This window comes from Macrosteles quadrilineatus, unplaced genomic scaffold (assembly GCF_028750875.1).
Source record: "Macrosteles quadrilineatus isolate MER2022 unplaced genomic scaffold, UCM_ALF_1.0 Scaffold_1__1_contigs__length_201487025, whole genome shotgun sequence".
NCBI classification, from domain to species: Eukaryota; Metazoa; Arthropoda; class Insecta; order Hemiptera; family Cicadellidae; genus Macrosteles; species Macrosteles quadrilineatus.
The window spans coordinates 190,641,407-190,666,633 of NW_026542594.1; the positions used below are offsets into that span (position 1 = coordinate 190,641,407).

The 25,227-nt window shown below is 33.9% G+C and overlaps 1 long non-coding RNA gene across 1 annotated transcript; it reads right to left on the minus strand.

The window, feature by feature from the left end:
- Nucleotides 1–11,253: 11,253 nt before the first annotated feature.
- On the minus strand, nt 11,254–25,156 carry LOC128992570 (uncharacterized). Its single transcript, XR_008490721.1, has 3 exons — nt 24,936–25,156; nt 16,468–16,557; nt 11,254–11,353 (listed from the first exon to the last, which is right to left on the minus strand). It is a non-coding gene; the product is annotated as an uncharacterized LOC128992570 (long non-coding RNA).
- Between the last annotated feature and the right edge of the window lie 71 nt (nt 25,157–25,227).

Sequence of the window (25,227 nt, forward strand, 5' to 3'; positions counted from 1 at the left end):
ACACACCATGGGGTGGATGACTTCAAGCTCACCATCAAGCCCCCGTTACCTCCCCTTTCGGGGCTAGACTTCCACGTTTTTCACCTCCCAGGAAGAGGCTACTTCCAGAGCCGAGGATATGCCTTACAAAGTATCAGTCGTACACATCAGGCAGGGCAAGTCCCAAAGAACCACAGCCACAGGCAGATGATAGACCGAAGTCTTGCAGGGCTGAACACCCCCAACCTGGATGGAGGAATATCACTGGGGACTCTCTCTTTGGGTACAACCCAAAGATGCTGGCTTGCCCAGTCGTCCATAACTGTGGCCTACCTGAAATGCCGGTTCTGACACCGGGCACTGGGGGGACACACTCATATAACAGAAAACCTAAACTTAATTCAGAAGTCCTCGTTTATGCTAACTGGGCCCAAAGTAGTTAGGTCCTCGATTATGCTTATTAGGGCCAAAGTGTTTAGGACCTCGTTTTCGTGCATTGGACTGACATTTTTAAAGTCATCGATAAAATTCAAAAAAATGCATAAACGTACTATATTATGCATCTTAAGTTATACTAAAGCGTTTACAAAAAATTAAATATATTATTTTTAATGTAATAAGGATTTTTGTTTGAAGTCCCCGATCATGATGATTGGGCTCGAGTACCTCGGTTGTGATGGTTCCGCCGCACTTAGTACAATCGAGGTCCTCTTACAAACATGTGTGTGTGTGTGTGTGTGTGTGTGTGTGTCTGCGTGTCTGGATGTGTACAGAGCTAGGGACTACACCTGTGGTCTGATTTCGATGAGATTTGGTATGTAGGTTTTAAACCATGGTATCTCCAGGCTTTTTTTAATTTTTTTTATGGGGATTTCCCCATAAAAACCCATATAAACCGGAAAAATCTGATTTTCTCAAAAATGGCCCGAACAATTTTGATAAAAATTTAGTATGTTGTAGCCCTTTAAATTCTGAACAAAACGGTACAAATCCCATTCTGTAAAAATTACGGTTCAAAAGTTATTGTAAATTATGTTATTTCCCATAAAAACCCCATAAAAAACCAAAAAAATCTGATTTTCCCAAAAATGGCCCGAATGATTTTGATAAAAATTTAGTATGTTATAACATACCGTCGGTCCTTTAAATTCTGAACAAAATTGTACAAATCCCATTTCCGTATACTGTATTTAGTCTCATCGCTTGCACATGATAAAGGTTGTTGGCAAACTTATGGGAGAAAGTATGTGTCAGAATGTGAGTTACCGTTTATTTTATTTTAGCATTGTAACAAAAACTTTTGCAACCTATACTATTGTCTTGTGGCCTATTGCCTGATTGTGTTTAATGGCTGAATAAATTATTTAATTTGATTAATTCCCTGAATGTTAAGCTGTCATTAAACTAAAACCGGTTACACCAAATCCCCAATATTATAATACACTAATTTACAGGTTACACCTAATCCCCAGTATTTTAATACACTAATTTACAGGTTACACCTAATCCCCAGTATTTTAATACACTAATTTACAGGTTACACCTAATCCCCACTATTTTAATACACTAATTTACAGGTTACACCTAATCCCCAATATTTTAATACACTAATTTACAGGTTACACCTAATCCCCACTATTATAATACACTAATTTACAGGTTACACCTAATCCCCAGTATTATAATACACTAATTCAAAACTATATTTACATCTAGTGATACTCTAAGAGCATATATTGATGGGCAAGTGGAGAAGGGTTCAATGGTTCAATTGGATGTGGCTTGGGGTCAATGGGAGGTCAACAGTCAACCTGTACACTGTACATCACTGGGGGCTTGGGCCGTTTCTCTGTAGAAACGACTAAACATTGCTGCAACTAAGGTGTTTATCTGAGCAAGTCAAACAAAACACAAACAAAACACAGACAAAGCACAAACTGAAACTAAACGACCACCTGTTTATAATATCTGTTTTCCATAAAACAGAACCAGGAATAGATTTTGCTATTTAAATACAAAGGTTTTTCCCCTCAGATTCTATTACACTGTATTGGTTTTAATCTCTTCAATGCTCTTCTGGTACTATTTAGTGAGGGTTACCAACGATACAGGATCAACATATGTTCTGTTGCATATTAAAGAATTATCAAATAAAGTTTCATGCAAGTTTATTTGATTTCAACATGTAGCTGTCGACATGAAAGCAAACAAAGGTTCCACATGTACTTCACGTTAACATGCAACCTTACATGCGTACGGTTAATTACAACCTTTCACTACTGTGCAAAGGTGATTAATGTTATTACAAAGGAGTATTTTTAGTTGCAACCTGTTTACTACTTCTCAAAGAATATTAATGTTATTACATAGGAGTACCTATGTTTAATTACAACCTTTCACTACTGTGGAAGAAGATTGATGTTATTACAAAGGAGTATGTTTAATTACAATATTTCACAACTGTGTAAAAAGGTGATTAATGTTATTACAAAGAGGTATGTTAAGTTACAACCTTTCACTACTGTGTAAGAAGATTATTGTTATTACAAAGGGGTATGTTTAGTTACAACATTTCACTACTGTGTAAAGAAGATTAATATTATTACAAAGAGGTATGTTTAATTACAACATTTCACTACTGTATGAAGAAGATTAATGTTATTACAAAGAAGCATGTTTAATTACAACATTTCACGACTGTGTAAAAAAGATTAATGTTGTTACAAAGGAGTATGTTTAATTACAACCTTTTTACTACTTTTCAAAGAAGATTAATGTTATAACAAAGGAGTATGTTTAATTACATTATTTCACGACTGTGTAAAACAGATTAATGTTATTACAAAGGAGTATGTTTAATTACAACTTTTTTTACTACTTTTCAAAGAAGATTAATGTTATAACAAAGGAGTATGTTTAATTACATTATTTCACGACTGTGTAAAACAGATTAATGTTATTACAAAGGAGTATGTTTAATTACAACTTTTTTACTACTTTTCAAAGAAGATTAATGTTATTACAAAGGAGTATGTTTAAATACAACATTTTACTACTTTACAAAGAAGATTATTACAAACGTGTATGTTCAATAACAACTTTTCACTACTTTATAAAGAAGATTAACGTCGTTACAAATGCAATGTTTTCATTTCACTAGTTTTAAAAGGAACATAATTTCCTCTGTTGCAAGTTATTGACAGAAGAGAGGACTGAGATAAATTGTTTGTCTTTCTTTTAGTTTTTGCCAAGCTGAAGGTTATCAATCTTGGAGAGACAACAGATTTGTGATTTCATGGCAATAAGTAAACTCCATCACTGAATAATCTATTGTATAAAACTTTGCATATGGTACCTGGATTCAGTACTGATTAGGTAGTACACAAGTAAGGAAAATGTGATTTCTTCAACAATATCGCTAAATCTCTTTTTATTCCTTTGAACTGTTCACATTTTTGGTTTCTTACGATAAAATCAATCCATTAACTTATATTAACAAACGGTATGTAGTTTATAAAATTATGGTTGGAAATTATGGTTCTGGAAACGTGCACTAGGGTTTTATTTAAGTGTATCCTTAAACCCCCCGAACCCCTACCTTAAGGTCACTTTCCCATGGTTGGGAATTATATTTAATCATTGACTATATATCCCTACAGGTATATATAGTCTATAGACTATACATACCTGTAGGTACAAAGGAGTACCTTATACGCTATTACCCTTGTTAGAATTTTTTGTTTTGATGTCCATAAACACCATCTTATAAAATTAATTTATAAATGTGTCTGTTACATTGGTAAAATATAAAAAAAATTAATGAAATTTGGTACAAACGTGTAAACATATGTTTTTTTTCAAAGGAGTTCGCAAACTAACATGATTGGATGCTCTGCATGGAAAATTTGCAAAAAACACAGTAATTTCTATTGCATACAAATGTTTTCTATATTACGTAAAACATCCTTTAGGTTCGGAATAAGCCCTAAGTGTTCCAATTGATAAAAAGTGATTCATCTATTGAGTAATTTTCTTTGTGACACGGTTAATAATAAAATTTATTTACATCAAGAACAAACGCCTAACATCTAGCATTTCACATTGGGCGAAGCAGTGAATAACCACAATAACTTTTTTGCGTTTGACGGTCCCCCTACAGTGTACGGCTTAGTGGGAACATAGTGGGAATTGACGGCATTGAGTTTAATAGGGATTGCACACAACACCTATTTTGCTTCTTTTTACATTAGTAAAGAGAAGGAGGACATCCTTTATTTTAATTTAATACGGACATATCGTTCTAAAATAAATATATTATAGAGGACATAACGAAATAATATAAACAGAGAAATTATGATGAGTGCCTAGTGTTAAAATTTGTTTTTTCAGAACTTGGTGACAAAAGATTACAGATAGGGCAGGAAGGAAGAAAGAGGGGAGATCAGAGGCTATCAAGAAGAGATATGACCCTTAAAATGACCTTAGCGATGACTTTCTCAGCAGGGTAAAAGACCTAACACTGAACATTGCAACCCGGGCATCACAAATCTATAGTGAAACGATTAACCATTGAGATGTATACTATATCACCCATCTTCAATACATTTCTAAAATATTTAAGAACATTCATAACTATATTTACTATTACTGTTTTTTAAGTAATGTCAAAATTTCTAACCCCAAAAGAGTGTAACTTAATTTGTCTTAATCCTTTAAATTGACATTTCTACCATCATATGAAAACTAATCAGTCAAATAGTTCAAAGGTTAACCAAAAGTAGCTCACTCGAATGCTGTATTCCCAAGGCAAAACTTCTTTAAACCCACCAGTCGTTTAATTTGTGGGACAACTCTTTGGTCTAACTTGTTCTATTTCAAGTTCGAATGAAGATAGCTTCTATTATATGTAGAACATTTTGGTAAGTAGCCAAGTTTAAATTGGTGACCTAATTATGCTTTCAAAAGTGATAACTTCTATAATAATATATTTTTCTATGTAGTCTAAACTGCACTTAGTTGATAAGTGAAATCGATATTACATATTTTAAAAATGTGTAGTTTATTGGTAAACTGTATCCTGAAAGGTCACCGGTTCGAATCCAAGTGAAATTGATTCTAGTCGATGGCTGGTCTTTGGGGTATCAATTAATCATGGTTTCTCACAAAAAGTAGACACTATCTAACAAAAGATCGGCATTAGATAAAGAGACCAGAGATTGTACCGTTCCCATATAAAAACAAAAGAAGTCCAATAGCGTGAATCCGCACCAAATAAAATTCGTAATCGACTTCCTGCCCAACTTATAACCACAAAAATTCACTCTGCGATCTTGCTGCAACAGGAACATTAACTTGTAAAGGAACGGGAAGAAAGTGAAAGAAACGGGAGATGATAGTGAAAAGGTTGATAAATATTTGATAGAGCTACAACCTTGGTGTTAGTGGCTGCCCCAGTTAGCAGCACATCAAAGAAATCACGTCGGAAAACACTGAATACTTCAAACACCTCCCACAAAACACTTTAACTTGACTTTTTACCCTTTAAATGTGACAGGATTGCCACCCTGCTGCCATGGTGATGAATACAACATGATGCTGTGGTCTTGGCTTTTAAAAATTGATTTTATGTACTGTTAATGACTTTGCAAATTTGTTAAACTTCTCTTGTTTATTATGATCTTCTGAAATTCACTAATTATTAAATGTATACCAAATTCACTGATTTTACTGATAAGATAATTCAAAAAATAATTGTAAAAGCTATTATTCTTTAACTGCAAAAATACATTTCACTACAATTAAAATACTAAATTGTCTCTAACAGTACATTATTTAGGCTACAGAAATTAAAGCTTTCCCTAATAGGAATAAACTGTAACATTATTTTTGTTAATATTATTTAATGGTTTAAAAATAAATTCCAGCCATGAATTGAAAGGGGATAAAACTTCTGTTTGTACTGGAGACCAACTACAATTTTTATTCTTTTTTTCTGGATAAACAGATTTGATCCATACAATCATTACATGCTTTTTTAATGAGGATAACCTAAATACCAAGGCCCTTGTGCTCTATGTTACATTCTTAACCTCAATCATTGCATATTCAAATTGTTGCTTGATAGTGACATTGAATAAAAACATTGTGATTAAAGTAATCATTTGTTTGTGTGTTAATGTTAAACATTAGCTAACTAATGCCGCAAAATATCAATAAAATGCAATGTAAAAAAAAATTTTGAGGATATTTTGTCGCAAACCCAACTATGAACAACAATTGCCACTGTTGCTTATTGATGTTTGTCACTAATTGGTTTCCAGTAACGAGACTAATTATGTTATCACTCATTAGACACCCAGAGCTAGTAGAGTATAACCTCTGTTATCAATCTGTTTAAACTCTTCCGGGAAAATACAAACATATGTCTCAATACCATCAAATGGAAGTACAATAATAGGCCAAGAAATCTATTGCAACGTACGTTATTTATTGGTAGACAAATATTTTATTCGATATACTACTTTTACTCAATAGGTGCTGTGGACAATAAATTATCTATTCAAATAAATAGTAAACTCTTACCTTAGCAATCCTTATTATGGTTGTCCGATATTAATTTCAAACCCGTAGGTTCATCTTCAGTCGGAAGTTTAGGTAGACCAAATGCTTATTATAAAATCCACCCGATGGGTTTCGTAGAAATGTTGACATTTAACACGAACACGACACACATTACAATTGACATAAATAATATTCGGAGTTTAGGGATAAAAACCATGGTTTTATAAAACAGTGGGATAACCTCACTTCAGTCAGGGAACACACTGCTGGAACATGCTGCCGCACTGAGTTCTACCCACTGTTTTATAAAACCATGGTTTTTATCCCTAAACTCTGAATATTATTTATGTCAATTGTAATGTGTGTCGTGTTCATGTTAAATGTCAACATTTCTACAAAACCCATCGGGTGGATTTTATAATAAGCATTTGGTCTACCTAAACTTCCGACTGAAGATGAACCTACGGGTTTGAAATTAATATCGGACAACCATAATAAGGATTGCTAAAGGTAAGAGTTTACTATTTATTTGATTATATAAGCAATCCAGAGGCTGAAATGATAGTTATCTATTCACATGAAACATTAATAATTCAAACTAAAAATATTTATTGAAGCATTGTCGAAATCAAGAATATTTCGAATAGGTGTGAAGAATATTTTGTTGTGGGTTTATTTATGGTTTTAGGTATTGTTAGTGACCTAAAAGCCTTCAGATAAGCCATGAATTACTACCCGCTTATATCATCGTCTAACCTACTTTTATGAAGTTTCCTCGGAACTAATGTAGTCATACTTATCTGACAGGAAAAGTAATGTAAAGTTTTAACCAACATTGCTTTGTAACAATGTCTAAGAGAATTAATATTAACATTTTCATGTTGAGTCTACAATTTGTTTGAAAAATCTTATATTTCACTAATTTATTTTACAATCTCTGTACCTGAATTGAATGGCTAGCCTTATACTTTGAAGGTTGCTGCTTCGACCCTGGACGGAGTCGATTCTTTATGATTACTTTTAAGTGTCACACACATAGGTGTGTATTTTAAGCTAAATATGAATGAAAAAATTAATGTAGAATGGAGTGAGGTCTTTGTAGTATTTTAATGACTAAGATCAGCTGTTTCTTGTCCAGAACCAATTTATTAAATGCCCAACAATAAAGGACAGCTGGGTCCAGTTTTGAACCATCAAAATGCTCAAATCAAATTAGATTAATTTGCCCAACAGTTTTACAAACAAAATGACAACTAAAAAAATCTGGAAAACTTAAATAACAATTGAATTAAAAAGGTATTAATTCAAAAAAATATTAATGATGCTCTATTAATAATCTAAATTATGCTATAAAAGGCCGTTAGAAAATAACAGGATCATTGTTTGGACTGTTCCCCCATATACCATTCAAAAATAGAATAGCATTCAATCACACTGCAAACGTCTGCTTTAAACACTTCAAAAATGTTTAACCAAAGCCGTTTACAATGTTATCTTTTGTCAGCGAGTATTGCAACCGTTCTAACGCAATGTAGCCCCAACACAAATGCAGATGAACCAACCGTAGGACAATACGTGTTCAATGGTAATATGAATTAACATGTTAATAGGAACGGAGCCACGGAAGGGTTTCCAGGTTTCTGCCGAATCTCGTTAACTCTGCTACGGAACATTTCAGAAAGTTACAACTTTGTTGAATGAGCTTAGTGTTTATTTTATGGTGTTTTAATGTAATTCTCATTTGTTTAGGTTTTTTAAGAGTGCAGTCCAAACATAAGTCTACATCTAATAAATATTTCGTAAGAGATCTCCGTTAATGATAGCACAATGCAAATGGTGACTGAGTCTAGTAACAACCTTGCTTGGAATCAAACCAGGAATCGAACCAGCGACCTTTAGATTTGAAGGCAAACCCTATAACCACTCAGCTACCCAGACAATTAATGTTAAATATCTTTTGGTATGATGATAAACCCTGGTATTAGATTTGTATCAGGCTAATTTATTTATCATAGCTTGGTAAAGGATGTTATTTTGTTCAATCAATCAATATTTAACAATTTTATTGTTGACAATCATAGTTTCTGATAGTGTGGGCTGGAGTTTATTCACAAGTTAAGAATAGATTGGAGTTAGAGACAAACTAATTTATTTTGTCCTAGGACACTAGGATTTAGCCTAAAATTGTTTTTCACACTACTTCATGCTATGCTTAGTTGATGCATTATCACTTATATACAATTGGCAGGATTTGAACCCAGGACCTCAAGGACCGAGGCAACCGCTCTACCTCTAGTCAAGCTCGATACTCAGAGACCAAAAATAAATACATAACGTGTGTAAATCGTCATACTATTCCATACTTAGTGTGCTTGTAAAACTTGTTTTAAATGTATTTTTATGAGAACTTTACCTTCCCTATGTAACCTAACTTTGTATGTGATAATGATGCCCCAGAGACATAGGAGCATAACAAATGTTGTTTACATCTAAGGAACAAAAAGCGCTGCTAGTATAGTTTATCAAACATAAAAAAAATATATTTTTAACATATTAACAAAAATTTCAAAACATCAATTTTGTGAGACAAAGTTAACTCAATGGCAACAAAGCTGTAATAAATTTTCCTTAAAGGAAACATGTATGATTAAGTATTACACAAAGCTAATTGCAAACAAACTAATATTAATAACTAATTAACTGTTCATGATGTGAACATTTTAAATGGCCATGAAACATGGAATATTACAAACTTTCCCACAGTTCTATTATTGTCTAATTGCTAAGACCCACACAAGAGAGCGCATCGCAGATGATGAATGAATGACATAACAAATGCCACTGCATTCGCCTTGCAACCCGTATAAATAATACTTACATTGGTTGTTTGAATTAAGTTAATTCTAATTTTGTTTTAAGAGTTCAACATTTTGTTTATTTTTAGGTTAAAACAAATTTATTGTTAAAACTTTCTTTTTAATAAAAATCTGTGATCTTGTTATCCTTTGTAGTAAAGAATTATTTGCAACTAGAGTTTAGGTGATCACTAAAATCGTGTATTAATTGTGTAGCCTACCTAAAGTTAATTTCCATTTTTTTTTTACAAATAAACAAAAAAAAACATACAAATGACTTTGTAGAAACTAGCATTTTAACTGTCATCAATGTTTTCAACCATGACCAATTACTGTTGAGAGAAATTAAAAAGGGTTTTGTTTTGAGTCAAGATATTGGTAGTTAGGCTAAATGAAAATTATTAAGGTTTGTTTTTTTACCACAGTATAAATTAGTCTGTTGAAAACTAGAAATTAATTTTGCTTTGTGTTTGAAAATTGTGTATTAAGATTCACCCTTGATAAAAAAAAATCATATTTAGTCTTCATAATAATAAAAAAAAATTTTACCTCCTAGCGTTCATCACATCTTTGCAATATCAATTTTTATTATTAATGATTTTTAAAACTTTACAAAATATACCAAAGCATAAAGATTTCATTTAGAGTTGGAAGACACTTTTCTTATTCATAAAACAGCTTCCATCAAATCTCACGATAATATTACAAAAGTATTACAAGTGAGAACAAAAGAAGAGCACACACCAAAATCCAATTTGTGAGGCAAGTGTAGTGATGCGATGTGATGTGGAGATTGTCGGGGGAGTGGGGGGGGGGGGGGAGAAGTCAAAATGCCAATCGCACCTGGGGGAGACAGGGTCATGTTTAAGTGCTACTTAGACGAATTACAGCTTCCGACAGGCAATGTCACTGTTACACCGTTAGAGCACTTCACTGGAACTGATGCAAGTGAAACTGTTAAGATTTATGTATCTGTACCAACGTTATTGATGTTATTATTTTGGACGTTTATATTTGTACTATAGAATTTGTATATAACAATACATACAATCATAATGCTTTATAAAGATAATATTAGGTATAACCGGGAATAGTTTTTGTACCTATGTTTACCTTTATTTATCTATTTTGCTCCACTTGAATTCTAAAGGGGTTCAAATAAAATCATTTCACTCAATGTATGCGTTTGCATAACTTTTCCACTTGATGTTTTAGGTCATGACTTAGACCTAACCCTGCCCAACAAAGGATTCACAGATAATCATAACATTTCAACCTCAAAAACATAGCGGTAGTCGTATAACGTAAATTATTTTTAGTGTCTAAATAAATATGTTTCATCGCTTTCCGTGCTTCCTCTCCATTCACAGCACGGGATACTGTATATCAGCCAGTATATTTTATTTCATAATCGGTTTTTTTTTAATATTCAATATAGCTAAATGTGTTAAATTTGTGAGTTTAATGTTGTAGTAGTTTCGAATAACATTTCTGATTTACTATGGTTTGAGAAAGTCAATTGAGGTGTTAAATATGTTTTCTGAATTTAGTAATTTACAAGCCATTTTCTCAATCATCATTTTAATTCATTCATGTGTCACCATCAAAAATCCTTTTCTGATACCCCTCTCGGAGAGCTACAGTTTTCCCAATTAAAACAAAAAGTTATACAAACATTAATTGAAATATCCATCTGTAGACAATGATGACATGAAAAGGCCATACAATAACACCAAATTGCAATTATTAATTAATTTAGGGGTTTCTAACGACGATGTAAAACCAGAAGCTCGCAGGTGAGTGGAAGAATCATTCACAATTTGCACTAAAACTAAGATAGAAATTGTAATTTACTCACTTTCATCAGTCTGTGGGGCGGACAGGATGGCACTGTGTTTTTTCTTGACTTCCTCCACATTGGCCTGTATCTTGTCTATCATTTCCCGTATCTCCTCCACCTAAAGAGAAACATACCTTCATCAGCAATTGAATTGACACCATCCTGTATAGATTTTCAAATGCACCATGATCATAAATTTATCAAATACAAACAACTTCAATAGATTGACTAAACACACACAGCATCATCAGTGGTTGATAAAAAAACACACCGTCAGAGATTGATTGACAAACACACCATCAGAGATTGATTGACAAACACACCACTGTCAGGGATTGATTAACAAACACACCACTGTCAGGGATTGATTGACAAACACAACACCGTCAGAGATTAATTGACAAACACACAACTGTCTGGGATTGATTGACAAACACACCCCTGTCAGGGATTGATTGACAAACACACCACCGTCAGGGATTGATTGACAAACACACCACCGTCAGGGATTGATTGACAAACACACCACCGTCAGGGATAGATTAACAAACACACCTCTGTCAGGGATTGATTAACAAACACACCCCTGTCAGGGATTGATTGACAAACACAACACCGTCAGAGATTGATTGACAAACACAACACCGTCAGAGATTAATTGACAAACACAACACCGTCAGAGATTGATTGACAAACACAACACCGTCAGAGATTAATTGACAAACACACAACTGTCTGGGATTGATTGACAAACACACCTCTGTCAGGGATTGATTAACAAACACACCCCTGTCAGGGATTGATTGACAAACACAACACCGTCAGAGATTAATTGACAAACACACAACTGTCAGAGATTGATTGACAAACACACAACTGTCTGGGATTGATTGACAAACACAACACCGTCAGAGATTGATTGACAAACACAACACCGTCAGAGATTAATTGACAAACACACAACTGTCTGGGATTGATTGACAAACACACCCCTGTCAGGGATTGATTGACAAACACACCCCTGTCAGGGATTGATTGACAAACACACCACCGTCAGGGATTGATTGACAAACACACCACCGTCAGGGATAGATTAACAAACACACCTCTGTCAGGGATTGATTAACAAACACACCTCTGTCAGGGATTGATTGACAATCACAACACCGTCAGAGATTGATTAACAAACACACTGTCATTGGGGATAGATTTATAAATAGACCAATATTGGTGATCGATTATCAAACATAACATCATCGGTGATTAACTAATACACCATCCCTAGTTATGTGTAAACAAACACACCTTCCAGCAGGCATTGATTAAATTTCGCTGACACCAGTGGTAAACTAACATCAGGGATGATCAATAAACACATCATCATCAGCTTATAATTAAACAAGAACATGTCTAGTGTCAAACGTTAATAATTTTGAATGAATTATAAAATATCTTAAAACACAAAAGGGTTTTCTCCGTTACATCCCCTTTCCCCCTGTCCTACTGAACCAATTTTGACGATTTAGGTGTCATTTTAAAGCTCATGTTCTAGCGGAGTGACAAATCGTAACCAGAAGGTCCAGAAGGGTGATTTCATTTAAGGCTTCGTCCCTTTAGCATTTAATATCTTTCTAGAGTCCACTTTTAAAGATCAAGTAATTCTGATCAACTTTCTTTACAACGGTTGTAAATGTTTAATTACCGTTGATCCTTAAGTTAAATGTTTAACCACAGTCAGATAGAAAACATCAGACGAAACAGTTTATGAAAAGGGACTTAACATGATTAGCCGAGGATATTTTTAGAAATGATTGTAACCTGATTGAGGTAGGTAAATCAATCTTTTGTGGTATAAATCTACAATAAAGAAATTATATTTATTCTGAATCTGGCAGATTAGTAGTCTAATCTACCTAATTGCTGTCTTCAGCAATCATAACTTTTTAAGTATTAAAGGGTATTGCAGTATTGAGTACATACATCGGAGACGAGTTTGGTGCATAATTTATGTATGGGTGTCCTCGTATAATTATTATCAATATTTTACTAAAAAACAAAGTATTACTATTTCACTCATAACTAACTTAGCCAACAAACCATTATCAGAGAGTATCAAACTGTGATTTTACTACTGAGGACCAAAAAAAAACATTAAGTACAGTGGTCCTATGCTTAGTTCTTATTATGAATATAGCATACACCTATTGGCTACTTCCTTCTTGGAAGTTTGCTGAAAACTATAAAAAAAACTATCTATATTGATTGAGGCCATAAATAGCCTCTGAAATAACTAGGTCATATAAAATTTATAAGACGAATGTGGATTGGCCAAGACGAGACGGACGGTTTATATAAGTCAGACATGCACTGAGCAATTCAGAACAGACAGAAACTGAAGACCTATGAGTCTACGATACATGATAGATTCTCTGGCGAACCGTATATATCAAGTTATGCTGATAGAACCCCAGATTGTCAAGAGTTGTGTGGTGATGTTTGCGATTGTCTTAACCTTTTTCAGACAAGAATACTATTTTGAAAATTTTTTGGAGAGGGATGGATTTTGTAATACATTTATATGAAGACAACAACAAATCTTACAGTTTATGCTGAACATAGGCTTAGTGGTTAATGTCTTGGACTTAGGTGTAGGGGGGACGGGTTCGATTCCCGGAACATTCACTACACGAGGGTTTGGACTGTTTTCTATAAAAGCGTTTTTAAGTACTTCCTTTTGGCGTAGATCAAGAAAAAAATGTTAAACTATTTTTTTACATAAGTTAACTTAAACATCTTTAGGAGAAACATAAAAATTATAAAAAAACACTTAGGGAACCTTGTTTTACCTTGAAAAACAAAATTGTAACTTTGTACAATTTGTAACACAACAAATTGCACTGGGTTAAAATACGGACCCCCATCTCAAATGAACGATAATGATATAGGGACAAAGATTTGTCACTTTAGTGTTTGGTTATTATTTTGTTTACAGCAAAAGAAAGTGTAATAAAACATATTATTTAGTTTAAACTTAGTTTATAAAAGGTTAACTGTAAGAAAGGACCATGTGGTCGTAATATTCCCATTAATAAATATTTTCATTTCATTTCATTATTAAAACGTGTATTTTGTAGGCTTTGAACAAACCAATATCTATGGGTCTGATAAATTACATGAATCACTGAGATGTTATACCCATTATACTAATTAACAATGCAAACACTCATTAGGTTAATTAGTTAGGCTAATCGATTTGTGACTAGGAAAGCTAACAAATTTAAAGAGATATCTCCAAATTTCATTCAGTTAAATTATTGCAGTAGTGAAAAGGTCATATAACTGATTTTAACGATCCAACTGATTTCAATCCAAAAGTGAGCAAAATTTATATACCTATTAAAAATTATTGGGTTTTCTTTTCCGAGTCGGTTTGGCTCTTCTACCCCGAGTGATTTTTCATAATTTTGGTCTTAAATTAAAGGTATGCACGCACATATTTACCATCAAGCATCGTTATTAATTTATCAGTAAATATGTTTTTGAATTCTTACTTCAATTAAAGTAATCAATTAATATATTTCACCAGGTCTAATTACATTATTCTATACATTTTTTGGTGTAAGAACCTTCACTGAAATACAAGCTTTCATTTGAACTTTTGATTATAAAGGTCAGGCGTACCTAAAGCCCGCTGCTGAATCACGAATCAACAATAGGCTTAATTATAATTATTTTAGGACTTATCTGCAAAAGAAAGACCGAAAAAAAGAAAGAAAGAAAGAAAGAAAGACGAGATCAATGATACGTAACACTATTTTTATTTTAGTTATTTTATATGTCTTGATCTTTAAATACCCCTAGAAAAAAAGGAGTTCATTTGAGATATTGATCGTTTGAATCAGTTAAGAGATACCGGTACTGTATTACTCAATTAAAAACCATAAATTTGATTTCTCGGATATGGAAAATTATTTTAGATATATTTATTCAATTCTAACTATGTTATCCTATTTGTTTTGATCCAAGAACCTTCTGTGAAATGCCAGCTTTCATTTGAGCTATTGATTATTAATATTGGACATACTTAAAGCACACTGCTGGATCACGAACAACCCGAAATTCTCCAAAATTGAGCTTATTTATCATTGATTGGTAGTTAAATGATTTTGCTTGAAACCTCAACAGTAACCATTGATTTTGTTGATTTCTACGGATTTCACCTAGTATCTCATTAAAATTATACAAACACAGGCTGAAGTTCTTAAAAATGTAATACCATCTTTTTAGTGATGTTCCTAGTGAAAATTCTTTATAACACACACGCTTTTGGAAAAAATTAAGTCCACATTTAGTCCCCCGATCAAAAATTGATCACTTATTAATAAATGAATAGAATACCCCTGCTGCAGCAAATCTGCAGACTACGTCAACTTTTTGCAGTTGGAATCTCACCCTCCAGTGAAAAAAGTCACAACCAAGGGGGGATGGAAATAGGGTAACCCAAATTATTGGTAAAGGGATTTCTAGTTTAAACTATGTCCTACATCTTCCATCTGTTTCATACTCTCCCTACACTTCCTACACATAAAATACCCCTGCCGCAGCAAACCTGCAGACTAAGTGAATTTCCATTTGCCTGATTGGATTTACACTAAAATGTCTACTTAAAAATATAACATTTATTTCCTATTTAAATAGAATTAGTTTAACAAGTACTTAGGTTTGCTGCATCAGGGAGGGTAAAACTGTTTTTGTTTTTTTTTTTTTGGAAAAATTATTTGTTTTTCTTAAGCTCTACAAAATGGTTTGGAAAGAAATTGAAAAATGTTATGTTTTTTGGGTAAAAAATGGGAAAACCCTATTTTTACCCCATAAACCTCCCCGTAAAGACCCGTTCCCATAGTCCGATCATGCTGGTTCGCGAACTCGTTTGAATAAATGTAGATTTACACGTTTATACCAAATTTAATCAAAATCGGATCATTTTTGCTCGAGTTATCGTGCTAACGGACACTTATATGGAGTACTACGGTAATAGCTTATTCCCTATATGGGAAATTCACCAAAGATAGCCTGCCCAGCAACTTTATTATTACAGTTTAAACACTTTTTAAGTAGAGAGTGCTTTAGAGTGTTGTTTCACATTGTTCTTCTTCATATCAAACCCATCGTTAAACAACTCGAACAACATTGCATATGAATTGAATCAAAGATTAGACATGTGTGACTTACCTCCGCAAAGAACTCGTCCATGAAGCCGTCGCGGCCTTCCACGTTGACCGCAACGTCATCAGGACCGACGTCATCATCATCACTCTGCGCCTGAAACACAAGACATAACATGTAAAAATGTACATCTTTAAAAGTATACTTGACCAACCGCCAATTTGGAGCCATTGATAACGCGACTCGATGATCATTTCTAAATTAAAGAATGCTCTAGTTATCTAGAGGATGTGGCTTTTTGTAAATTAAATCATTAGTTGTCTTGAAAACCCCTTAATCGTAATTGTAAACAAATTTAGAATAGAAAATGGAGGGCGACTCTTTAATAAGTTACGGTAGAAATTACACCTTTCAGGAACTTACATTGTATTTTAAATGGTTTACGATACCTGCATAGTAATCCTTCGTTGCTGTTATGACAACTAGTTTCGGTTCTTCTGAACCATTATCAGGCCTCAAGGTGTCAGATGATCACTTCATTTGAAGGTCGTTAACATAGTTCAATAAATAAAACATATACTAGACACAAAACATAGAACAAATATACGGTTACAAAAATACGAAACACTTGAAGGAACATTGACAAAAAAGAACGTGACCGGGCTGAAATAAAGTCTATAATTGAGTATATTTATTCTACGTTTTTGTGTCTACATATGTTTTATTTATTGAACTATGTTAACGACCTTCAAAGAAGTGATCACCTTGACACCTGAGGATGGTTCAGAAGAACCGAAAGTTATCAAAACAGCAACGAAGGATTACTGTATGCAGGTATCGTATACCATTTAAAGTACAATAAAGAAATCTGGAGGCTTGGGTTGTGTCCAGTTAGGTCAAAATAAACCTAGTTACCACTGTTGTAATTTCATAAACCAGGTCTATAATTTAGTAGCCTCCTAATAGGTGGATTTCCGATGCAATTTACAAAGTGATGTCAGTAGGCTATCCGTTTAGAGGAAAAATAAATGCCAGAACCATTGACATAATTACTTAGACCTTTTCTTAAATAGGCTAGATAGTAGGGAGTCAAACTACAGTAGACTTCCTCTTATCCGGACACCTTTTAACCGGACAACAGTTTAACCGGACTACACTCGGCGGAAATTACATCTCCTTATCCGTACAATTTTTATCAGTACATCTGTTAAACCGGACTAGATCAGCAGGAAGTGGGTGGTACTGAAACGATTGTTCTCGAGAGAAAGATTTGAGGCCAGTGATCACGTGTCAAAATACAATGATCTCATAAATTTAAGTCAAATACTGTATACAGTTGCATTTAAACGGTCCATTTTTCCGAGTTCTTGTGGACGTTGGTTTAAGCGGAAAAAACGTTATCCGGACTGGCCTCGGTCTCGAGGAGTCCGCATAAGAGGGTGTCTACTGTATATCGAAACTTTTAAGGCTCTTCGGATGGTGCCATTTTTTTAGCCTAACTTGAATATTGTTGTTGTCTGTTTGTACTAATAAAATTTGTACCCTACATTATTTGATGTTTGTACGATTTGAATGCTTGGTAATTTGGTGACTTGTGTACAATTAAATAAAGTTATTTGAATAAAAGGTGCTACTTTGTGGTACATTCAAGCAACAATCTTGCTAGCCATAAGAAGCCCGTATTGCCAACATAAAACCACAAAACAGGTCTAAACTAGGTTTCAAAAAGCTAAGAGGACTTTATGCTTGACTTAGCCTAATTATGGTTTAATGAAGATTAAAGAAGCTTAACGCCCATTGAAAAAAGTGCTGGCTCACAAACATTCAATATCTAATAAATGTTTAGCCGGAGCCTATGTAATTAAACATAATAACTCTATATACTGGTAGGTATTAGATGCTACGCAACTTTTTTTTGTCCTAGGACGCTAGGCACGAGCTCGTGATTGTTTTATATTACTTCAGGCTAGACCTAGGGTTGCAGCATTATCACTTAGATAAACTCCATTGGTGATTTGGCGGGATTTGAACCCGGGACCTCACGGACCAAAGTCCCGCCAACCACTATACCAGCTCGCTCCCCCAAACCCCTAAGTTAATTACTGATTGAGATGGCCTAGGCCTAAATTAATTTTAATCATGTTTAATTAAACAAGAATCACAAATAGCCTACAGTAAAACCATAAGAATGAATCTTCATTAGGTAGCCTATACAAACAACTAAGTTCCTGTAACTTAAACTTAAAGTTGATTTGTAATAAAACTTAAATTATTTTTGTTACATTTAAGTTACATGAGCCAGCTGTAGCCTAGTTTTATTCTAAATGTTTAAGTGTAGACTTCTGCAGAGAACCTACGATACCGGTATATTATCGTATGAATAACAATATACATCGAAACTTATTCGTCACGATATATCGATTAGGCCTAGGCCTATATAATTTTTTCTATTGCAAACATTGATTTCAAAATTGGCTTTTGTTGACGTTTTAATTGATACTAGAGGACCCATGCTGCTCCGCAGCGTTAAAATAAATATAATATCTGATAGGTAAATAATCAAATTTATGATTTTTTTATTGAGTAATACAGTATCTTCAGTTTAACTGATTTTAACGATTAATAGATAAAATTAAAGCCTATAATTTACTGAAAATTTTGAGTCTAAAACAAAAAACATGGCAAATGTGTACGTGCATACTTTCAATTCGAGACCTCAATCATGAAAATCGGTCGGGTAGAAGAGCCAAACGAACTCGGCAAAGAAAAACCAAATTTAACTCCCATAAGAAATACATGGGGAGCAAATTTCGTTTTACGTAAATGTCGAGTGGGATTATGGATACATTTATGCCAATGCTTGATGGCAAATCTGTTCGTGCATACCTTCAGAACCAAACAAACTCGGAAAAGAAAAACCAAATTTTTTTAATATAGGCTATAAGATTTAATAAGTTAAATAAAACTATCATCATAAAAACATAACTTAAACACAATTTATTTTATGAAAAGTACGTAACAAAACAAATAATAACCGAAACATAAGATAACAATATTAAGAAATGTAAACTAAAAACCTACAAACCATTTCTTTCATTTTTATTCTTAAATATTAAGTGGAAACTAAGAAATAAAAGCTTTGTTAATGTCTTTGTTGTTGTTTTTATTTACATCATGATGGTAAAATGGGCAACTTTGTGATATTAATATCGAACCAGATAGGTAGGCTACCTAACTATGGTATTTATTGTGACGAACGTGACCATGGGAACCTATATAGAATTATATATCACTAGAAACTAGATTTTTAGCTGAAAATAACGGTGCAAAAATTTTTCCGCGCTCTCAAATATTAACGGAGTTACGGCTGTTTTAAGTTTTATTTACCGGTAGGCCTAGGCTACTTTGTTTGTTTGACCTAACCTATTTATAAGCCTATGAAATGTTCTCTCCAGATACTTGATATACTGTATTACGTTAATTATAAGTAATGATTAAAGTAGAAGACTCACTTTTTACCTGGAAATAACAGTGCAAAAATGTCTCCGAGGCCACGAATATTAACTAAGGTAGGTTTAACTTAAAATAATTTGACGTTTTGATTTCCTTTATCTACCTTCTGCCTTCTATTCTATCTAGTCTGCTACTAGCTACTAACTCTAACTCCTTCTTGCCGCAATACGGAATTCGGGAATTGCGGACTAGACTAACTGTTTGTAGAACTGTACTGAACCGAACTGAAATGAAAATGAAAATACGAAATTGAAGAGTAGAGACATAGATAAAACATACTCCTAGTCTATGGTAGAGATTAAAAATAAGTCAATCAAAGACATTCAAAGTACATGTACTACAAACATCTATCTAAGAAACAACAAGGCGAAGAAACAACAATAAATAAATAAATAAATAAGGCACTGAATAACTTATTTCTGAATGTTTTATGGAGTATGTTTTATCTATGGTTTTATTTAGGCATGTGTGGAAGGCAAGTCGGGCTTATGCGGATTCGTGACTGCATTAAGTGTTTTGAAGTTAGGTTAGATTAGGAAGGTAAAGTGTAGGTTATAGTGAACCGAGTTGATAATTTATATTATACACAGGCAGTTGTTGCGCCATTAAAATACACACTATTTTAATGGCGCAACAACTGCCTGTGTGTAATATAAATTATCAACTCGGTTCACTATAACCTACACTTTAACTTACCTAATCTAACCTACCTTCAAAGGACTTAATGCAGTCACGAATCCGCATAAAGTCCGACTTGCCTTCCACACATGCCTTTTCTGTCATTATACTTATATTTTATGTTACAGCAAGTTTGGTTTGGTTAGGTTAGTTTAGAATAGTTTAATTTTAAAAATAATATGTATTCATAGACTAATCAACGGGGTATCTATGGATTATCTTAGTTTTAGCGTAGGCAATCATAAAGGTGTTTATATAATTTATTACAGTATAATGTCTTTGAGATTAGAGGAAATTTTAATTTTAAACGTATTTGCTTTTGCTTCTCTACTTTGAGCGGAAGTAAGAAGCACGTGAAACAGTTATGTAAACAAATTACATTAATTGTAATTAGCAATATTAATTGTTGAATCACTTCTCGCGCAACAACTTAAGTAAACGATCTTGTTTCAACGTAATAATTGATTGTACATACTAATTTAAAACCTAGTTTCTTTTTTTAACTTGTAGAAAATTGTTATGATTGTTTGTACATACTTGTTTAAAACCTAGTTTATATTTTTTAACTTGTAAAAACTGTTAATGGCAGCGGGTGATTGTGATGGTTGTGTGGTTTCATATGTGGAGGCAGTAAGAAAAGATGAAGGTACAATTTTACAGTTTTTTGTAGACCATGGTGTTTATAGACGTACAAGACGTTGTGGTAACCGTCTGTGTAACAACGAACTAATAATTGACGAGTTTGGCGATTTCATATTTAGGTGCGGGAAATGGTATGAGCCACGAGCTAGGGCAAAAAAGGTTAAGTGTCGATTCACCGCCAGTGGGAAAAAAGGCACGTTTTTTGAAAATGCAAGACTTTCCTTAAAAGACATATTTTACGTTGTAGCTACCGTGCTTTGCGTACCCCCGCTGCGTCAAGACTTTATTCATCAAAACTTTGGCTTAGCCTCTAACACAGTCGTAGACTGGTATTCCTTTTGTAGGGAGGTTTTTGTTGACCACGTCGCAAACCGGGACATTCGAATTGGTGGTGTTGGACATGTAGTGGAAATTGACGAGGCAAAGTTTGGAAGGAGAAAGTACAATAGAGGGCGGTTGGTAGAGGGACAGTGGGTGTTTGGTGGAATTGATCGGGAAACTAAAGAAACATTTTTGATACCAGTTCAAAGCAGGGATAGGGACACGCTGTTGAATGTAATAAAAGAACACATATTACCGGGGACAAAGATAATTAGTGACTGTTGGAGGGCTTACAATTGCTTGGGAGACGAAGGCTACATCCACGAAACTGTCAACCACTCAATTGAGTTTGTAAACAGCACCAATCAAGCCCACACCAACACTATCGAGAGAACGTGGAGGAGTGTGAAGGACAGAATTCCGAGGTACGGGAGGCGGAGAGTGCATTTTGTGGGGTATTTAGCAGAGTATTTGTTCAAGGCTAAATACCCAAACTTAAACAATAGAATCCACCACTTCTGGATCGCCGCAGCTAAGCTGTACCCGCCTCAACAATAAGGTAACTAATAATTATTGTACATATATTTTAACCTGCGTAAAATTAGCCTAGCTTTATCCATTTGTCATTATTTTGGATCAGCTGGCTGAAGGCAACTCTAATATGTTCTAATATGTCTAATACGTTCGGGGCCATTAGAGGCGTGTTTTTTCCATATTTTGTTTCTTTTTATTAAGGTCAATAACACAATCACTCATCCCCTGGTTAGCACAGTTCATTACTAATATATTTAATAATACTGTAGTACTTTCTGATAATATTTAACAAAGTGTTATGACACTAGCGCTCAAGTGTCACCAACATGAACTAGACATGTAAAAACTTCAGATTTTAGAATGGAATGTGAGTCTACCTTTGTTTATTAGTGTATTTTTAATAGTAGTTGTTAGGCTTTAGAAGTATGCCTACGTAAAAATCCTTATTCTATAAGGATTTAAAAGTGCATAAAAGCTACATGGTTAAAGTAACAATGTTGGCCTATGTTGTGGAGTAGATTGGATTACTGGAACTGGATTTTCTCAAATCCATCGTTCCGCCGCCACTGACCTTTTCACTATTCACTTGAGTTTGAGTAGTTGCGTTTGCGTACAACCTTTGTACAACTTATAGTAGTTATCTTGTTTCCCGAACTATCATTAGCCTATGCTGAAATTAATAAGTTTGCGGTAATTATCTTATTAATTGTTAGTGTGAGTCTAATATTTACTTAAAATCACTTACAATTCACATACATTTGATAGTTATATAAAGTTTCTGGTGAGGAAATATCGTCAATTAAAATAGACTAGTCAGTAGACTTACAAAGGTAAATAAAACTGAAAACAGCCGTAACTCCGTTAATATTTGAGAGCGCGGAAAAATTTTTGCACCATTATTTTCAGCTAAAAATCTAGTTTCTTGTGATATATAGGCTAAATCTATATAGGTATTCGATTACCAGTATATGTTTCCATATTTATCTTTATTCATCCTATAATAGCCTATAAGTTTAAATAGTATTACTTGATTGATTGTAAGAGGGTGGACTCATGGTCCAAGCACGTCAACCGAAGCTTTATAGTATTACTTAATGGTACAATAAATCTCTTGAGTCTCTTGAGTCTATATCGTAAGTTAGGTTCTCTGTGAAGGTGTTCCCATGTTATAGTCATCATTTAGCTGCATTTTTTGCCCCACCACCATTGCCCATGTTGAGTGGGTCAAGTTTCCGCACAGCCCCAACCATTTTTAAAGTTGAGTGGTCTCCTGTATTAAGTTTAGGCTAGGCCAAGGCCTAATTTATTTAATTTTCATGACGGTTAAGTTTATTCAGAGCAAATATTTTTCCAACATAAAGTACCGTAGTAGGCTAACTTAGTTTTTCATAGGCCATAAGTTACTACAGTATTTAACGTAATTTTACGCGAGTCCAGCTGGCCTTTTTGGGGAGCGAGCTGGTCTAGTGGTTAGAGCGCGGGACTCTGGTTCCTGGGTTCAAACCCCGCCAAATCACCAATGGATTTATTTAAGTGATATTGCTATTTTTAACCCCTAGGTCTAGCCCGAAGTAATGTGAAAAACAATTCTAGGCTCGTACCTAGCGTCCTAGGACAAAAAAAACATACGTATATTCAATTAAAATTACAGCTTGGTGACCAAGTAACTTGTTGTAGAAGTTGTGGCCAGAGGTAAGTTACAGTTTCGCAGAGAATGAATGATATATTACCGGTTGAAACAGTAACTTAGTTTGATTAGACTAATTTATGATGATGTAGGCCTATCATAGGTACCGTAAGTTATACCCCCACCAGGATAGCCGAACTCAGATAGTTAGTCATAGTCTGGGAAGTCTCAATGTTAATAATGTAAACTTATGTCTCTGGCGTCAATTAATAAAGTTTGTTTGTGCAGTTATAAAATGTGAGTTTTAATCAAAGAATCTACATAATAAGTTAGTCAACCCTCAAATATACACCATTAGCGACAAGGATGGGATTCGAACCCTTGCGTGCAAAGCACATTAGATTAGTCGTTGTCAACACGATTAAAGGTCTCTATAGTATGTAAGTTACAACCGCCTTCCTTTTGGGAGGTCTTAAGGTAACCCTTAAGATGTTAAGGTCTTAAGTTACTTAACTCTCCTACTGTAAGTTAAATAAGAATTTTTAGATGTCACGTAAGTTACTGTGATAACTGTGTAGACAAAATATGATGTGAAATTTGTGTGTTTCTGTTCTAATCTCAATAAAATCAACGTAAGAGGCTTGCCGAGTGATAAGTAATGTTAGATATAACTTTTTAGGCCTAGATCTAGGCCTATACAGTAAACTTAAAATACTTAAACGTAATCCTTCACTAATACTTGAACACGCGTTTTCTTTTCACTTTAGGCTACATTTTTAGAAAAGAAAAAAAAAATGCTTGCCTAAGGTCTTTTATACAGTTTCAGAGATAAAAACTGTCAAAAGTTTGGTCCATAAATTTATTAAAACATTGTGAACAGTCAATTCATAGAAAATTAACCAAATCATTTTGACCATACCCAATGCAAGTTTAAATATCAGGGGGTGGGGCTGGGTTTTCTCCCTGACATGCTCCATCCCTATATGTGAAACTGAGATTATTCTCACTTTCCTCATTGATTGAATGGTGATTCATTTGTTGTAAAACAATACAGAGGAACTCATCATGATTGGCAACAAGTAGTACCTGAGAAACCAAACAATTACAATACTTTTTCAACTTATTTCAAAGTCAATCCCTGTGCATAACATAGAAACTAGTATCTTAGTATTATTGATGTCAAATTGGGTGTAATACTAGTAACATAAAGCATACTTACAGCTTTTAAAGCTTGAAGCCTGTCCTTGGTCATCTTATAACCAGGTAATTTACACCGCTACTTCAATAAAAAATCCCATTCACTGAATTTAGCATGAAACAACACTACTACACTAATAGACGGACACTAAAACTGTAGACGACGTTAAAAATCGATATGCTTCTGCATTGCCGTCTGTCAAACTGCGGCTGCGCCCGTGACGTCATTACAAAAGCTGCAAAACAAAGCTACTTTATTACCAACTTTTAAAATTTCCAAAAAAATAAATGAAAACATGCTCAAAAAATTATAA